Consider the following 14,251-nt stretch of genomic DNA (forward strand, 5'->3'; position numbering starts at 1 on the left):
GTTTGCAACTTTGTTAAAATGGGTTGGCCACGTGAAAAAGTGTTATCTGCTTCTCTTCAACCCTTTTCTAAAGTTGGGCATGAGATTTCCATTGAGGATGGTATTTTATTACGCAATGATAAAATTATCCCTCCTTTTGCTTTTAGAAAAGACATCATTGCCAAAGCTCATGAGGGTCATTTAGGTTGTTCTCTCACTAAACGAAGGATTCGCGAGATGTTCTGGTGGCCTGCCATGGATTCGGACATTGATTGTTTTGTTGCGGAATGTTGTATATGTAAATCGTCTGATAAGAGTCTCAAGACTTGGGTCCCCCCTCTTATGCCACTTGACTGTCCAGATCGTCCTTGGGCTAAGCTGGGTATTGATATAATGGGCCCCTACTCCATGCTCAGTGGATGTTTCAGGTTCATTTTGGTTTTAGTTGACTATGCTTCCAAATGGCCTGAGTTTAAACTAACTAAAGACGCTGATACCAAAAGTGTAATTGAATTTCTTTGTGATGTGTGGAGCAGGGAAGGTTTTCCTGAAGTGTTGGTTTCCGACAATGGGAAGCAATTTGTGAGCCATGAGTTTGTCGAATTTCTCTTCAAGTCTGGGGTCAAGCATGTCAAGAGTTCCCTTTATCATCCTCAAGGGAATGGCCTCGTTGAGAGGATGAACAGAGTTGTTGGCGATTGTGTGAAGTGGGCTAGAAGTAGCAATGTTGAGGTCAGTAAAGCTTTGAAGAGCATGATTTGGTTTTACAGAACCACTCCTCACTCCTCCACTAAGATCTCTCCTTTTGAGTTAATGAGAGGTCGGAAGCCCAACACTTCATTTTGTCCTCGGTGGATGTCCAAATGGATCAAGTCAAGTTCAGATGTTTCAAGTCTCATGTCCATTGTTAAAAGTAATGTCCTGCTTGCCCAGTCCAAACAAAAGGAATATTTTGATGTAAGGAAAGGAACGAAAGAGAGTGTTTTGGAAGTTGGCGATTGTGTGCGGATCAGGAAGTCTGGGCATGTCAGCAAAGGGGAAAGCAAGTTTGGACCTCCTGTAAAAGTTGTTAAAGTTACAGGTAATGCCATACAAGTTGAAGGAGGTTTCTGGTGGAATCTTAATAGAGTTGCTAAAATTGTCCGTGACTCTGGTGTTTCCTCTAAAGCTAATTCTTCCCCACATGTTTCTGAAAATTCCTCCAATACTTCTTTACTCAATAATACTTCCTCCGCTGACACTGGTACCAGGAAGAGCTCTCGCATTGTAAATAGACCTTTGAGATTTAGAGAGTAAGTTTACAAATGAATTTTGTAATTAGACTGTTATTTACTTCTGCTTTTCTTTTTTTCTCTTGTTTTTTTTTCTTTTATGACAATTCATTCTTTTAAGAAAAGGAGATGATGTAATATTCTAGGTTTGTTTTGTTTCTTCTTGTACTGCTTATTGATACCTTGTCCCTTTAAATGTGACTTCAATGTATTCTTAGAATCTTGCTATGTTCATGATGTGCATTCCACTAAGGATTCACTCTACCTTAGACTCTAACTGAACTGGTTGGCTGTTTCTGTATGCCATCTAATAAATCTATCTCAATCTACTCAACTGCCTCCCTTGGATCATTACATCGCGCTATTCAAAATTCCGCAAAACGGTAAGAAATCTCCGCGAACACGCAGAAATTCCGCGAACACGCGGAATTGCTTGTTTGCAATGCTTTTTTCCTGTTCGCGATTGCTGTTTCCGTGCTCGGGGGGAAATTTCTCACAAACACGCATTTTGAGAACGCGAACAAGCCAAAAATTCCTGCGAAGCCGCGGAACGTAGACTTTTGGGCAATTTTGTGTTCTCCGCGGAACGCAAAATTACCCACATTCCGCAAATTCCACGACCGGAACGGAATTTACCAGCCAGGCCTAGTGATGAGGGGGCGGGGCCGCAGCGGCGGGAATCTGGGATTTGTCAGAAGCAGCGAGGGGAAAAAAACAGAAGGCTAAAGGGGAAACAGTGGGGGGAAGACAGAGGACACTACAACGTGGGTCAACAAAACTGGGCACAGTACAGTGGAAAAAGCAGCACAATTATAAATCACAATTATCGCAGCCTCCGCGAGCAGAGCCTACGTCGGGTTTAGAACCCTGGTCCCAGAGGCAGCGACTGGGCTTGGGGCACTAGCGCAGACAAGTGGAGCTGCGCAGTGTGGGGAGCAACCAGCCTAAAGGCAGGATTAAGGTCACTCTCACTGCCGCACAGCGGCCACCATAAATGGGGAGGTAGGAGGGAGGTGCAGCTGGGAGTCGGGAGCAGGGAGGTCAATGGGTGATGAGGGGGGCGAGGCCACAGGGGACGCAGTGGCGTAAATTGGGGATTTGTCAGGAACGGCAACGGGAAAAAAAACAGTAGGCTAAAGGGGAAACAGTGGGGGGAAGAAAGAGGACGCTACTATGTGAGTCAACAAACTGGCCACAGTATAGTGGAAAAAGCAGCACAATTATCAAGCACAATTATCAAAGCCTACACGAGCAGAGCCTATGTCGGGTTTAGAACCCTGGTCCCAGTGGCAGCGGCTGGGCTGGGGGCACTGGCGCAGACGGGTGGAGCTGCGCTGAGTGGGGAGTGACCAGCCTGAAGGCAGGGTTAAGGTCAGAAGAACTGCTGTGCTGCATCAAGGACTGAACCTCTGCTGGACGGCAGACCTGGAAGGCCTACTTTTCTCCTGTGCTGCCCTGCTGCTGGCTGCTCTCTGGCCATGCGGAGGAGAGCTGGACTTTTCCTTGCAACTGGAGTAATCTTTAAGGGCATGTTTGCTTGCCTTCTGTTGCTTGTCTAAGTCAAAGCCTCCACCCTTGCTCCGGTGCCTGGCATCACACTCGGAATCACCGCAATGCATAAAGAACCACAGTTTCAGAATCAACACATTGCTGCCACTCCGTGGAGAGCATTGACGCATCGTCCCTCCAGCCTGCGTTATCCCAGCACATCGAACTTGGAACCATCGCACTCTGAACTGTCACTTCGTTCCACATACCTGACGCAGCACAGGCCCTCGGTGGAGAAAATAGACACATCACCTTGACTACTGGCCAAACATTGACGCATCGCTCGTCTGCACCCTGCATCTCGCTGTTGGGACCAGGACAAGGGTACCGTGTTCACTGGGGATGTGTGGCTCTTGTTTCCGGCCTGCACTCCATCGCGGTTGGCCTCAACTATTGACATATCCCCAGTCCAGCACAAATAGATAACCCCTGTTAGACCTGTCTGCTTCTGGGGAGACTCTAACCATTATGATTTATTTGTGTCCCCCTTAGCCTCCCAGAGTTTCTATTTTTATTTTTACATGTGTCCATCAGGAATTTTTAATGCTGTCAGGGGGCTAGGTGTTCCTTGGCGATGACGCCATTTTTTCCCTCATAACTTGTGAGGCCTAGTCAGCCCCTTGAAAATCTAGGGATCTCCAGAGACCTAAAATGGTGTCCACCAACTGCCATAACGGACACTACTGGAGGACAGGTCCATAGGATAACATTAGGGAACTTTCTGGAATTAACTAGAGACTTCTGCAGGTCTCAGGCCACCCTATATAAGGCCAGTGACCAGCAGCCATTTTGTGCTGACCCCAGAGTAGAGGAGTGAGGCAGTGGTGAGAGGAGGTGGACACACTGAGAGCAGCTAGTTTGTCTCTGAGGCTGACAGTTTCTTCAGAGGATTGTTCCCCCTTCAACCTTTGACCGATCCCTCTCTCAAAACAACAATTGCTGATAAGAACAGTAAGCTACTTGAGGAAGAAGACCCTTCTGCATTGGAGCGCCAGTGAATCCTCTCAGGACACCCTTAACTGAGGGTATCCCTGACTTCCCACCCCCAGCGCTGCGCTTACCGGTGCTGTGGAGCAGCTGTAGTGAAGGCGGGTGTCTGTGGCACCCTAGCGACCTGAGGAGCGAGGGCGCCGTGTGTGCACATCCTTCCTGAGAGGCCGGAGTGAGAAGTGACTGACCAGGAGCAGCGGCGCTGCTGCGATCGGCTGTGGGACCCCGGGGGCACCAGCCGCGTCAATCCGAGAAGGAAGCGCTGCCGCGCATGCCTTGAGCGCGAACGCTTCTGTGGAGGCAGGAGGGGCCTAGGATCGGGCAGGCCCGGGAGAGCAGCGTCACCGGAAGAGCAGCGTCCTTCCTTGGAGTGAGTGTGGAGGCGGGAGAAGAGCGAGCGCTTCCGCGCATGCCCGGCGGAGTAGTGCCGCCTGAGGAGAGCCGGTCGCGTCAACAAGGAAGCCGACCGCGTCGGAGCTTCAGGTGTTCGACCCCCCCCTGAGGAGGCAGAAGCGCCACAGCGGACGTTGCGGTAGGGAGCCTTGGGGCCAGGAAAACCTTCCCCGACCTTCCCCAACAGCCGTCTGCTGCAAGGTTCCATCGCGTGTGGAGGACCCAAGCGCGACACGCCTACAAGCCTACAAGTAAGCCGGGTAGTGTGGGAACGGGAGGCGGCAGCACCGGGTGAAGGAAGCAGGACAGTGGGGCTACGACCCACGCAAGTGACTGAACAGTCCAGAGAAGCCTGACTTCAGGAAGCGGGCTACTGAACTGCCTAAACCAGGCTTAAGTAACCAATAATTGGCTCAGAAAAGAGAGGTGGAAGCTGTGCAGAGAACCACAGGGTTCCTGAGTAAAATCCCTTATAGTTTATTGATAATTGAAGAAGTAGAACCTCTACCAGATAGGTGTGCCTGTAAATTAGAGTGAGGGGTACCTTGCTAATATTATTGTGTCTTCCCTTTTAGTCACATTACTGGTGGGTAATGCTGTGAAGATCTACAACCAGGTCATTCTGTTGAGTTGAGCAGTGCTTAAGAGCTGTGGGGTAGTGTACCTGCTAATGAGTCTTTAAAAACGTATTGCACTGTCAGACTGCATTTTCCTTTCTGTAAATTTATTAGTGAAGTGTATTGTGACCTGAATAACTACAGACCTTAAATGTACCTTTGATTCTCAAATTCTGACCAGGAAAAATATTGAAGTGTGATCTGAATTTCATGTACAAGGTGTAACTTGATTGTCTTTTATCCCTGACTAAAAAGTATAACAAGAAAAGCATATTATTTCTATAAAAGGTAACGGTATTTTTCCAAACAGTGGTGTTGTGTCTTTATTTTAGTGGTTCATCACTGAGTTACTGTGAGTGAGACTTGTAACTACTTAACCAACGCCTTGAGTTAGCTGTAGCCACTACTGTGCCAAGCTACCTTATGTAGACTTGGGTAATCTAGGTCCAACATAATTGGTGTTTCAGCGGTGGGATAACGGATTTGTACTTACACTCACTTATTAGTAACGCAGTGCCAACCACGAGACCTCACCTGGAGTTTTCTCCCTGCGGCCCTCCTAATATACATTTTGATTTTTCTAAATTGACTTCTGGTGGTGGGTGGAGGTTGACCCCAGGTCACTTTGTGGATTTCTCCTGTGTAGCAGTTTATACTCCAAATAGAAATGGAGATAAATGTGGAAGAGCTGGAAAATTATACTGTGACCCAATTGAAGGAATGGTGTCAGCAGCAGGGGGTGTTTTTCAAGAAAGGCGCCAGAAAAGTTGAGCTGCTGACCAGTATCCGGGCATGGGTAGAGGCTCATTCCGGGGAGGAGGTAGATCCTGAGGGGAGTGACAAGGACACTGTCCTGGAGACCGCAACACTGTACCAGGCGGGAGGGGAGAACCTTGTAACAGGTCCTAGAACACCTTCCAGAGTGGGCAGTAGTGTGTCATAGAGGGGCCTGACCGACGCCGAGTTAGAAGATAGGAGGGAGGAGAGGAGGATGAGAATAGAACTAGCCAGGATGGACATGGTGAGGGAGGAAAAGAGGTTGGAGCATGAGCGGACCATCAAAGAGATGGATTTGCAAGCCCTAAATTTACGAACCCCTAAACCAGAGAATGGTGGCAGCGATATCCAGACCAACACCAGGGAACCCAGACCGTACCTACCAAAAGATATTATGGCATGCTATGTACCCAGTGACGACATTGCTAAATGGCTAGCCGCCTACGAGGTCTCGCTGAGGGCCCATGGGATTCTGGAAGTCCACTGGGGAGGTGGGTTATATAAATACATGCCCCCCACTGGCAGGGATACTTTGTTGGCCCTTGATCAGAGTGAACAGACCTACTACCCGGCTATGAAGTCAGCGCTGCTCAGGAAGTTTGGGTTGACCCCTGAGAAATATAGGCAAAAGTTCCGGGGCAGCTACAAGCTGGGCACGCAAAACTGGGTAGATTTTTTGGACTACTCCAGGAAGGCCCTGGAGGGTTGGGTAAGAGGCAGCGAAGTAGGAGACTATGAGGGACTATATGACCTCATACTCAAGGAACACCTACTCGAGAAGTGTCTTCCCGAACTAAGACAGCATCTGGTGGACAGCAAGCTGACCAGCCCCAGGAAGCTTGCTGAGGAGGCGGACATCTGGGTTAGTACCCGGGTGTCGACTAAGGGGACTGGAGGGAATTCCCAGAAGCAAGGACAGGGCGCCCCCCAGAAGAAAGAGGGAGGGGAAACTAAGAGGGAGTTCTCAAAAGGGCCACAAAATACTTCGCAAGGAAGGGGCAGAGGATTCATCCCTAAGAATAACCCCCCTCGCAACCCTACCCCTGGCCAAAGCCAGCAGCCAAGGGTTGTTCATTGTTTTGAGTGTGGTGGTGTGGGACACTATAAAGGAGATGTGAGATGCCCAAAAAGACCACCCCCTCCCACTGGAGGAAAAGCCCCGGGAATCACTAGTGTAGTGCTCGGGGAGGAGATGCCTTTGGTTAATGGAGGGGAGCGGGCGGGTGTCACTTTAGTGTCCCTGGGAGATAAGGAGATGGTTCCAAAGACCCAACTGCCCTCTAATACTACTAAGTATGAGCAGTGGGTCACCATCAATGGCCGTAGAGGGGAGGCTCTGAGAGACACAGGAGCCAGCATGACTATGGTAAGGAGTCAGCTGGTGTCTCCAGAGCAGGTCATCCCAGATGTACTCCATCCCGCCGTAATGGCTGACGGCAGATTGGGCCACTACCCTGTGGCTGGGGTTCCCTTTGAGTGGGGAGGGGTTGCAGGTCCACTTCGAGTTGCCGTAAGCCCTGCCGTGCCTGTTGACTGCCTGTTAGGGAATGATATGGAGCACAATGCTTGGAGGAGGGTGGAGTACCAGACTCACTCTGAGATGCTGGGACCCCCTGACTGGACTTGTGTCAGCACAAGGTCAGCGACTGCCCGAAGGGGGAGTTTACTTACGCTGGAGCCTGGAACAATGGCCCAGCTGGCTGCCAGAGAGGAGAAGGACAGGAGGCCGGAGGACCCTGCCTCGACATCTCCACCTCGTGAGACAGTTGGACCACCTGCGGAGGTGGATCTGGAGTCCACAGGGGAGAATGTTGCTTCCTTGGAAAACCTACCATCCCTACTGAATGGCATGTGGAGGGAGGTCCTTCCCGGGAAGAATTCTGTGAAGCTCAGAAAGAGTGTCCTACTCTCGAGGGGCTGCGGCAACAGGCCAACGCCCAGGCAGCAGGAAACATTGAAGGGAGCTACCGGATTTACTGGGAGGATGGACTCCTCTACAGTGAGCCCAAGGCACCTGGCCATGGTTCAGCCAGAGCCTTGGTGGTCCCTCAATGCTTTAGAGCCTTTCTACTGGAACTGGCTCATGAGATACCATTGGCAGGACATCTAGGACAGGACAAGACCTTTGCCCGGCTTGTCCCCCACTTCTACTGGCCTCGAATGAAAGTGGCGTCTGACCACAGCTGCGTCCACTTCACCTTCAAGAAAACAACGACCCACCACCACCAGCAACAGACCGCCCGCAGAAGCTGGAACAAGATCACAGCAGACCAGCTCGCCCCCTCCCTGAGCCAGCACCCTCCTGCCAGCTCAGCGAACCCCAGCCAGGCCGCCGACAACCTCACGAAGTGGATCAGCAACTGCGCGGACGAACTCGCCCCACTGAGGACCCCGCCCAGCAGACCCGGCAGCAAGAAAGCCCCATGGTTCACCGACGAACTCAAGAGCTCCAAGAAGAACTGCCGAGCCCTCGAGAAAGTCTGGAGAAGGGAACCGACACCGGACAACAGGACCTCCTTCAAACTTGCCACCCGGAAACACCACCAGCTGATCCGCGCCGCCAAGAAAACAGCATTCAAGGACCGGTTGGACAACAACGCACACAACTGCAAGGAACTCTTCAACATCGTCAAAGAGCTTTCCAACCCCAGCGCAGGAAACAACGACATCACCCCATCGCAAGACCTCTGCAACTCCCTGGCTTCATACTTCCACAACAAGATCGCGGACATACACAACAGCTTCAACAACCAACCAACGCACACCATGACCGAACAACCACCCCCCACCACCACCCTCCGCGCCTGGACCCCGATCAGCACCGAAGACACCATCCGCACGATGAACTCCATCCACTCCGGATCACCGACCGACCCCTGCCCTCACCACGTCTTCAACAAAGCCGACGCTGTCATCGCACCCCACCTGCGAGACATCATCAACACATCCCTCGACACCACCATCTTCCCCGAGAGCTGGAAACACGCCGAACTCAGCGCCCTACTCAAGAAACCAACAGCGGACCCCACCGACCTCAAGAATTACCGCCCCATCTCGCTCCTCCCGTTTCCAGCCAAAGTCATCGAGAAGACCGTCAACAAGCAGATGGCCGCTTTCCTCGAGACGAACGGATCCCTCGACCCCTCACAGTCCGGCTTCCGAGCCAACCACAGCACCGAGACCGCCCTCATCGCCGCCACCGACGACATCCGAGCCCTGATGGACAATGGAGAAACAGCGGCCCTCATCCTCCTAGACCTCTCCGCGGCATTCGACACGGTCTGCCACCGCACCCTAGTACGGCGCCTCAGCAACGTCGGAATCCAGGACAAGGCGCTGGAGTGGATCACCTCCTTCCTCGACGGGAGAACACAGAGAGTCCGCCTACCACCGTACAAGTCAGAGGCCACCGAAGTCATCTGCGGCGTCCCCCAAGGATCATCTCTGAGCCCCACCCTCTTCAACGTCTACATGAGCCCCCTCGCGGCCATCGTACGCAAACACAACCTCAGCATAATCTCCTACGCCGACGACACCCAGCTGATCCTCTCCCTGACCAACGACCCCGCCGCCGCCAGAGCCAACCTGCACGAAGGGATGAAAGAGGTAGCCGAGTGGATGACGACCAGCCGCCTGAAACTGAACTCGGACAAGACGGAGGTCCTCATCCTGGGCTCCTCTCCCTCCGCCTGGGACGACTCCTGGTGGCCTCCCGCCCTGGGCACCGCACCCAAACCGACAGACCATGCACGCAACCTGGGCTTCATCCTGGACTCCTCCCTCTCCATGACCAGGCAAGTCAACAACGTCTCCTCGGCATGCTTCAACATCCTACGCATGCTACGGAAGATCTTCTGGTGGATCCCCACCGAGACCAGGAAGACCGTCACCCAGGCCCTCGTCACCAGCCGACTGGACTACGGCAACGCCCTCTACGCCGGGACCACCGCCAAGCTCCAGAAGAGACTCCAGCGGATCCAGAACGCCTCAGCCAGACTCATCCTCGACATCCCACGAACCAGCCACATCTCCGGACATCTGCGAGACCTTCACTGGCTCCCCGTCAACAAAAGAATCACCTTCCGCCTCCTCACCCACGCACACAAAGCCCTACACGACCAAGGCCCGAGCTACCTCAACAGCCGAGTCAACTTCTACGCTCCCAAACGCCACCTCCGATCAGCCAACCACGCCCTCGCCGCCGTCCCCCGCATCCGAAGAGCGACTACAGGAGGAAGGTCCTTCTCCCACCTGGCCGCCAAGACCTGGAACTCCCTCCCGACCGACCTGCGCCTGACCCAAGACCACCTCTCCTTCAGGAAGAAGCTGAAGACCTGGCTGTTCGAGCAGTAGCGGCTCCCCCCCCCCCAGCGCCTTGAGACCCCACGGGTATGTAGCGCGCTTTATAAGTGTCACTGATTGATTGATTGATACATATTGTCGGACGTGTGTGTCCTGCCAAGCTAGTGGGAAAACAGGAGTGAAGCTTAAAGCTCCCCTGGAACCACTACCTGTCGTTAGCACCCCCTTTGAGAGGGTGGGCATCGACATTGTGGGGCCATTGGATCCACCAACTTCAGCTGGTCACCGGTTCATACTGGTTTTGGTGGATCATGCCACACGGTACCCAGAGGCAATACCTCTGAGGACCATCACTGCACCTGTGGTGGCAAGGGCCCTGATGGGGATCTTCACCCGAGTGGGTTTCCCCAAGGAGGTTGTGTCCGACAGGGGGACTAACTTCCTTTCAGCATACATGCGGGCTATGTGGAAGGAGTGCGGAGTTACCTATCGGTTTACCACTCCTTATCACCCACAAACCAATGGTCTTGTGGAAAGGTTTAACAAAACCTTGAAAGGTATGATACGGAGTCTACCTGAGAGCCTGCGGAGGAAATGGGACATCCTCCTACCCTGTCTCTTGTTTTCTTACAGGGAAGTGCCGCAAAAGGGAGTGGGCTTCAGCCCCTTCGAACTTTTGTACGGGCACCCTGTACGAGGACCTCTCAGCCTGGTGAAAGACGGATGGGAACGGACTCCCAGGAAGCTTCCCCAGGACGTGGTGAGCTACATGCTGGCCTTCCGGAGCCAAATGGCTAAGTTGTGGAAGCAAGCTTCAGACAACTTGGAGGCCAGCCAAGCAGTTATGAAAGAGTGGTATGACCACAACGCTCACCCAGTGGAACTGGAGCCTGGACAGAAGGTGTGGGTGATGGAACCTGGAGAGCTAAATGCCCTCCAGGACCGTTGGACAGGCCCCTTTGAGGTTTTGGAGAAGAAGGGGAAGTCCACCTACTTGGTGGATCTTAAGACCCCGAGGCAGCCCCACAGGGTGCTGCATGCCAATCGCCTCAAGCCACATCATGAGAGGCCCGCGGTTGTCTTAATGATGGTAACCGATGGAGCAGAGGAAGAAGAAAGCGAACCTCTCCCTGATCTTCTCTCGTCCCAAGAAAAGGATGGGTCGGTGGAGGGAGTAATTCTCTCGCCATCCCTAACTCCTGAACAGCAGAGTGATTGCCGCCAGATCCTGGAGCAATTTTCTTCTCTGTTCTCCCTTGTCCCGGGTAGGACCCACCTGTGTACCCATGACGTGGACACAGGAGACAGCCCACCTGTGAAGTCTAAAATCTACCGGCTGTCGGACAAGGTGAAGGCCAGCATCAAGAGTGAAGTCGCCAAGATGCTGGAGCTGGGAGTGATTGAACCTTCTGGAAGCCCTTGGTCTAGCCCGGTGGTTCTGGTACCAAAAGCTGCCCCACCAGGCACCACACCTGAATTCAGATTCTGTGTGGATTACCGAGGCTTGAACTCAGTAACCAAAACTGATGCACATCCTATCCCACGGGCGGATGAGCTTATTGACCGGCTGGGAGCTGCTCAATACTTAAGTACCTTTGACCTAACTTCAGGGTACTGTCAGATTTCCCTTACCGAGGAGGCGAAGGAAAGGTCAGCCTTCTCTACACCTGAGGGACACTACCAATTTCGTGTGATGCCCTTTGGGCTCAAGAATGCCCCTGCCACTTTTCAGCGGCTGGTGAACAGGGTCCTTTCTGGAATGGAAGCTTTTTCTGCTGCATACCTGGATGACATTGCTGTCTTCAGTAGCAGCTGGGAGGACCATTTGCAGCATCTGCAAGCTGTTCTTCATGCCCTGCAACAGGCTGGCTTGACAATCAAGGCCAGCAAGTGTCAGATCTGACAGCGGTCGGTGGTGTACCTAGGTCACTTGGTGGGCAGAGGGACGGTGCAGCCCCTCCAGGCAAAGATTGAGGCTATCATCGCCTGGGAGCCCCCCAAGACTCAAACAGAGGTCCGAGCCTTCCTGGGCGTCACTGGATACTACCGTCGCTTCGTGAAGGGGTATGGCACTATCGTGGCACCCCTCACTGAACTTACTTCCAAGAAGCAACTCCGACGGGTAGTCTGGACGGAGGCTTGCCAGCGAGCCTTCATGACCTTGAAACAAGCATTGTGTTCCGCTCCCATTCTCAAGGCCCCTGATTTTGCTAGAGAATTCATTGTCCAAACAGATGCGTCAGAACATGGCATTGGGGCAGTGTTATCGCAGCTAAATGATGAGGGCTTGGATCAACCAGTGGTCTTCCTGTCCAGAAGGCTACTCCCCAGGGAAAGGAGGTGGAGTACAATTGAGAGAGAAGCCTTTGCAGTGGTTTGGGCTCTGAAGAAGCTGCGGCCATACTTGTTTGGCTCGCACTTCCTAGTTCAGACTGACCATCGCCCCCTTCGTTGGCTGATGCAAATGAAGGGGGAGAACCCCAAGTTGCTAAGGTGGTCCATCTCCCTACAGGGAATGGACTTTAGGGTGGAACACCGACCTGGGGCGGACCATGCCAACGCAGACGGTCTATCCAGGTATTTCCGCCTTAGTGATGAGGACTCCCAAGGGGTTGGGTAGTTCTCCCCACTTTCAGCTGGGGGGGACGCGTGTTAGACCTGTCTGCTTCTGGGGAGACTCTAACCATTATGATTTATTTTTGTCCCCCTTAGCCTCCCAGAGTTTCTATTTTTATTTTTACATGTGTCCATCAGGAATTTTTAATGCTGTCAGGGGGCTAGGTGTTCCTTGGCGATGACGCCATTTTTTCCCTCATAACTTGTGAGGCCTAGTCAGCCCCTTGAAAATCTAGGGATCTCCAGAGACCTAAAATGGTGTCCACCAACTGCCATAACGGACACTACTGGAGGACAGGTCCATAGGATAACATTAGGGAACTTTCTGGAATTAACTAGAGACTTCTGCAGGTCTCAGGCCACCCTATATAAGGCCAGTGACCAGCAGCCATTTTGTGCTGACCCCAGAGTAGAGGAGTGAGGCAGTGGTGAGAGGAGGTGGACACACTGAGAGCAGCTAGTTTGTCTCTGAGGCTGACAGTTTCTTCAGAGGATTGTTCCCCCTTCAACCTTTGACCGATCCCTCTCTCAAAACAACAATTGCTGATAAGAACAGTAAGCTACTTGAGGAAGAAGACCCTTCTGCATTGGAGCCCCAGTGAATCCTCTCAGGACACCCTTAACTGAGGGTATCCCTGACTTCCCACCCCCAGCGCTGCGCTTACCGGTGCTGTGGAGCAGCTGTAGTGAAGGCGGGTGTCTGTGGCACCCTAGCGACCTGAGGAGCGAGGGCGCCGTGTGTGCACATCCTTCCTGAGAGGCCGGAGTGAGAAGTGACTGACCAGGAGCAGCGGCGCTGCTGCGATCGGCTGTGGGACCCCGGGGGCACCAGCCGCGTCAATCCGAGAAGGAAGCGCTGCCGCGCATGCCTTGAGCGCGAACGCTTCTGTGGAGGCAGGAGGGGCCTAGGATCGGGCAGGCCCGGGAGAGCAGCGTCACCGGAAGAGCAGCGTCCTTCCTTGGAGTGAGTGCGGAGGCGGGAGAAGAGCGAGCGCTTCCGCGCATGCCCGGCGGAGTAGTGCCGCCTGAGGAGAGCCGGTCGCGTCAACAAGGAAGCCGACCGCGTCGGAGCTTCAGGTGTTCAACCCCCCCCCCTGAGGAGGCAGAAGCGCCACAGCGGACGTTGCGGTAGGGAGCCTTGGGGCCAGGAAAACCTTCCCCGACCTTCCCCAACAGCCGTCTGCTGCCAGGTTCCATCGCGTGTGGAGGACCCAAGCGCGACACGCCTACAAGCCTACAAGTAAGCCGGGTAGTGTGGGAACGGGAGGCGGCAGCACCGGGTGAAGGAAGCAGGACAGTGGGGCTACGACCCACGCAAGTGACTGAACAGTCCAGAGAAGCCTGACTTCAGGAAGCGGGCTACTGAACTGCCTAAACCAGGCTTAAGTAACCAATAATTGGCTCAGAAAAGAGAGGTGGAAGCTGTGCAGAGAACCACAGGGTTCCGGAGTAAAATCCCTTATAGTTTATTGATAATTGAAGAAGTAGAACCTCTACCAGATAGGTGTGCCTGTAAATTAGAGTGAGGGGTACCTTGCTAATATTATTGTGTCTTCCCTTTTAGTCACATTACTGGTGGGTAATGCTGTGAAGATCTACAACCAGGTCATTCTGTTGAGTTGAGCAGTGCTTAAGAGCTGTGGGGTAATGTACCTGCTAATGAGTCTTTAAAAACGTATTGCACTGTCAGACTGCATTTTCCTTTCTGTAAATTTATTAGTGAAGTGTATTGTGACCTGAATAACTACAGACCTTAAA

This window comes from Lissotriton vulgaris, chromosome 8, assembly GCF_964263255.1.
Source record: "Lissotriton vulgaris chromosome 8, aLisVul1.2, whole genome shotgun sequence".
Taxonomy (NCBI): domain Eukaryota; kingdom Metazoa; phylum Chordata; class Amphibia; order Caudata; family Salamandridae; genus Lissotriton; species Lissotriton vulgaris.